The 5373-nt window shown below is 39.1% G+C and overlaps 1 long non-coding RNA gene across 1 annotated transcript; it reads right to left on the bottom strand.

The window, feature by feature from the left end:
• Positions 1 to 601: 601 nt before the first annotated feature.
• On the bottom strand, positions 602 to 5172 carry LOC128588761 (uncharacterized). Its single transcript, XR_008380811.1, has 4 exons — positions 4981 to 5172; positions 4267 to 4342; positions 3489 to 3548; positions 602 to 822 (listed from the first exon to the last, which is right to left on the bottom strand). It is a non-coding gene; the product is annotated as an uncharacterized LOC128588761 (long non-coding RNA).
• Positions 5173 to 5373: the final 201 nt, after the last annotated feature.

Below are 5373 nucleotides of genomic sequence, written 5' to 3'. Positions count from 1 at the left end.
GTTTACCTTCTCATATTCAAGCATTCCTGCATCTTAGATGTGCTTTATTTTCAAATCATTCTTATATGCAGCAAAAGAAATATTAGATTCCACAGAATGTTAAATTGCTTAAGAGAAATCTTGAAAAATAAGGAAAACTTCACTCTATTTACAATATGATCCTTCCTCAATCCATCATACACTCAATAATCAGAACTACATTATGTGATAAATGATCTAAGACTTAGTCATTAATTTTTAGTTAATTTTCACTGGCTCTACTACTCAGGAAAATACTTAATTTGCAGTGTTCATCAGAACACTAAGGGCAACTTTGTATCTGAGTGGAATGTACAGGTTTGGTCACATTCCATGCTCAGAATCACATTAACCCTGAAAAGACACATGATAAATCTGAATTGATGACTACATTCTAAACTAGTTATTCCATTTGCAGAGATTCAAACACTTTCTCACATAATTTATTCCCAAGATAGAAGTGAGCAATGTGATCTCTCAACCAAAATAAGATAGCAAAAAGGGAACCAGCGTATGTCCAAAAACTGAAATGTGCTCTTCACGTTTTTTTTCTTTTTTCTTCTTCCTCTTCTTCTTCTTCTTCTTCTTTTTTTTTTTTTTTTTGTTGTTGTTGTTGCAGTTTTTGTTTTGTCTGGAGCTGGGTTTGAACCCGCCACCTCTGGTATATGGGGCCGGTGCCCTACTCCTTGAGCCACAGGTGCTGCCCTCTTCGTGGTTTTTTCAATAAACAAGACTCCCATTTGTCTTCCATGATTCTGTACACACTTGCTCGGAGTTCATGGTAGCTCTGTAGTGTTCTAAAGCCTTGAGATACATAGAAAGAGAAAATAGAAGAAAAGGACCTCTACCTTTGTGTCTTGGGCAGATACATGATTAATAATGCTTCTAATAAATGAATAAATAATGTGCATGGAAAAAGATGAAACTTATGGAGAATATGCAGACCACCATATGAGGAATGGGCAGTGGCTTTGGGGAGTTTGAAATTAGCTAATCAGGGTGACTACTGAGAAGTTGATGTTGGTTAAAGACACAGAGGAAGCAAGGAAGAAAGCCATGTGGATACATAATGGAAAAGTATTTTCAAAGAGGGAATAGTTGATGCAAAGAGCCTAAAGAAGCAGCATAATTAGACTGGTCAAGGAATTCACAGGGCCCAGCATGACTAAACAGGTGAAAGAAAGAGAGATCGGCTAGAAGGGTGATGCAATAATCAAAGGGAGAGGATGGTGGCTTGGACTATAGTGGGGGCCAAAGGACAGATTTAGAAAAAAGTCAGATTCTGAGAGTACATAGGAAATAAAGTCAATAGGTTTTATTTATTTTTTTTAAGAAAAACTAACTCAATATTTGCCATAGACATGCTGATATTCACCATCAATAGCTCATCATTAGGAAAGGAAAAGTGAGAGGAAGAATCTGCATTCATTCTGTTCTAGGTAAAATGGGGGCAAAACCTGACAGCAGTTTCTGTGAATTGATAATGAGTTTCCAAGTCTTCTCTTGAAGATTTTGCTAACTTAATTTTTTTATAACTAAAATGTACAGGATTCTGAATGTGCAAATTCTAAAAAGCAAAAAGTAGTATTATGTTGTTACTGGTCTTTTAAGAAACATACCTGTCAGAGAATCCTAAAATGAGTGAAAAAAAAATCTACACAGTAAAAATCCCTTGTCTGATTAAAAAAAAAAAAGAAAGAAAGAAAAAATCCCTAAAGGATACTGAGAAGTGGACAAGGGCTCAGGAAGAAAACTTCAAAATAGAAAATTCCTGGGAAAAGCAAAGCTGCCAAACAAAATCCTTATTTGTAACAAAGAAGGAAGAGCAAGGAAATGTTATTTATAATTGCCAGAGTTATACAGAAAGCCCTCCAGTTGCTTATTCACATAACCTCAGTTAACCCAGACCTTGAATCCTGTTTCTATGTCCTTCGCTGAACTCAGAAACCTGGATGTACCAGAATATTTATTACTCAGTTTTCTCAAGGGTACCCAAGTTTATTTAAAACAAAATATTACAGTGATAATAGATAACACTTGTGCCAGGCAAATATTAACTTGTGTGAGTATCAGTGCAATCCTATGAGACAATTACTCTCATTTTCTCCATTTTGTACTGATGAACTCAAGTCAGAGGTCATGTGTCCAGTGTTGTATAACAGGTAGGTGGCAGAATCAGCTCTCTAATACAGAACAATGAAAGAGGGCTTTGGTCACTTCTATGAACAAAACATGGTCTTCTCTGTGATGGGGAGGTCATTGTCTGCATAGCAAACTGAATAATCATTGTAAAATAAGGTATTTTGAGCAGAAAAATTATTACTCATAACCTTAATATTTTTCCTTAATTGCCATAAAGTCCATAATTTGTCCCAAATAACCTTCCTCCCTACTGCTCAGTTTTTCTGGGAGATTGGATGTTACTTGCCCCCAACCCCTGTCTGTACCTGGCCCGTGTGCCTCGATGCAGGCCCACAGTGCCCTTCTCTTGTTTCTCTGCCTGTTTAAATCTCGCAGGGCCACGCCTGGCCGTCTCCTTCATGCCTTTGCCTCTCCTTCTGGCTCATAATCCCGTGTCCCAAAAGGGTTTATTTCTCCACTGCTGATTCTGGTGCCTGATCAAGCTATTTGTGTTGCTATTAAGTGTTCCTCATAGGTGTAGCTTGGGTGAGAGTTACAGGCAAAACGTCAATGCCAACAGAGGCACTGAAGTATTGATTTTCCATTACTAAACTGTGCACTATTCCTGTTTTCCATTTCCATTCAATAGCAAAACAAAACAAAAATCATTTAATCTTGGGTGTTCAGAAAAAAAGCCAATTCCAGATTAAAAATCAGTCTTTTCTGTAATTTCTCAGTAATCAATGCAATATTTCTCCCCACACTTCCCCTCCCTTCTCTTTGGGGTTGAGAGGGGCTCCCACAGAACCAGAGAACTCCAGGTGGGGAAGGGCTGCAGAAAAGACGAGCTCCTTTGTTCTGAGACCCTCCTCTGTTCTCACAGATTTCCACAGCAATGTGACAGGTCTGTTTTCCCCATGGCCTTTGTCCCCCCTGCACGGGTCACTATGTCCATAGTCCTACATGTCTTTTGGTTGGCATATCAAGCCCATCTTTCCTCAACAGAAAAAACTCGATTCTCTAGCTTGCTCTCTCTCACTTCTGGCCCTTCTTGAGAGAACACAAAACTTTTGAGAACTCCACCAAACCTCACTGGGCTCTGGGAAAGTGGCAGGCCACTTCAGACCCTGTTGGCCCAGCCCTGCATGGCTGCCCTTGCTAATCCATGCTCGGGCTCCACCTGGGCTTCTCTAAGATGGATGCAGCACCCGGAGGACACACTCTGAGTGATGAAACCCAACTTTCTGATGCTCTGGATCCCCCTAGAAAGGGTCTGCTGTTCTGTAACATTCCTCCAGGACACAGGGTGTGGCCTCAGCAGAGGGCAGTAGGAAGCATCCCACACTTACCTCTAAACACTGTTTCACTTCATCTTTTCTTTTCACAAGCTCCATTCCCATCCCCTACATCTTAAAAGGAAAAAAAAAAGTTTCTTTTCTGTCATTATAGTGAGAAAACAGAACAATCTAGAACTTCTTACTTTGTCCTATGTTCTCTGCTCTTTGGTTTACTTATTCAAATATTCCCTGTGAATCCTTCAGACTTTGTTTTTAATACTCAATGCTAAAATTGTCAAGTCCAAAGTTGAGCATAAACCCTTTCCTTTTGTCCGTATGAAGTAACAAATCTAGGCTGAGGGAAGTACATATAAAAAGCTACTGATGAGGCCTGAAAGACCAGGGGAAATATAATAGTGGAGGCATTGAAAGCCATAGCTTCAAAATAAAAATTTTACTCTCCTAGTACATCTTTCTCTTAAAAGCTAAATGCAGGCCTTCCATTGGCAGAGATTTAACTATCTCAGGTGTGCCCAGAGCTAGGCACCTCCTGTGTTCTTTACTCATTGAGTGAATGAAGAAAGCTAAGACCAGAAAAAAAGTATTTAATCAGAAACGTTTCACAATGCCTTGCATGCACTGAAAAAAAAAGCCCCCTTAGTGATAATAATTGTAATTGGAATAACTGTAAGGGTGGTGCACCAGATGCTGTTTTAGGGCTCTGCATATATTTATTTACTCATTTCATCCTCACAACTCCCTTTTGAGTTAAGACCTATGATGAAGCTCACAAAGGGTAAGCTACTTGCCCAGGGTCAAACATTATGAATCTGGGAAGCGGAAGTCTCACCCAAGGTCTGGCTCCCTTCTCCCGCCAGCTCCACCAGGGCCGCCTCCCAGGAGATTCCCGTTCATTTGCAGGCCAACTGCAACATGCAAATGATGGTCAATCAACCAGGGCATGTTACGAAATCTCATCTCTGCATTCCCTCGCTTTGAACTTCAAATTATTTTCTGTCATTCTCCCTGGAAACTTTACCTTCAAAATATTAAATGATAAGATACTCCTTCATCCAATTTTCCCATGGGGTTCCCTCTTTTGTTTTCCTCTCATTACAATGAACTTTTGCTGGGTTTTTAAACAAATGTGCCTTTTATTACCATTTCTTAGATCCTGTCTTGGAGTATTCATCTGCATTACAATTATTGCTATTGCACTTTTACATTCCGTTTTCTTTCCTTCCTTCAGTGTATTTTGTAGGTTAATTTTCCAGGCTATCCTGTCAGCCATGAAAAAGCCTCCTTTCACTTTACTAATTATGTGTCAACATGTTCTGTTTGAATTAAGTGGATGTCCTTGCTACCTACAGCATGGATTTTTCTCTTTTTTGACTCGAACATTTCAACCAAGTCATCCCTCCCACATCCAAAATGGCTGAAAACATTTCTTCTACATCTAAAATCCTAACTTCCCATACATCAATGCCATTGAACGTTTCTCTGATAGGAGGAACATGGCAAATGCTAGCCAACGATCTTGCCCCACCATCTGCTATATACTTACCCTGGCTTTATGTACTACATTTCTTTAATATAGATCAAAAAGCTCTCCATTGACAGGAACCAGGACTTCTTGAACTTAATCCAAAGTTCTACATCACATAGATGCTCAATGAGATGATTAAAGACAGAGACAATGATGGAACGTGTGCTCCAACTGGCTTTGAATTACTGTTGCAGAGTCTTGCCTTTCCATGTTGAGACTAGAACAAGGAGATCATTGGTGCAAACAAACATAGAAATATATAATGCATGTCATAATGCAAAATTTTGAACAACAGCTTAATTTTTACTGATACTATTAGTTTTCCATGCTTTTCTGATTACTAAGAAAGAAAATTTCAGTTGGATATCCACACTCATAATTTGAATATTGACATTTTGGTAAGTGTCCAGA

The sequence above is a fragment of the Nycticebus coucang genome, chromosome 1, assembly GCF_027406575.1.
Source record: "Nycticebus coucang isolate mNycCou1 chromosome 1, mNycCou1.pri, whole genome shotgun sequence".
In the NCBI taxonomy this organism is placed as follows: domain Eukaryota; kingdom Metazoa; phylum Chordata; class Mammalia; order Primates; family Lorisidae; genus Nycticebus; species Nycticebus coucang.
This window is presented reverse-complemented; position numbering and strand designations above follow the sequence as displayed.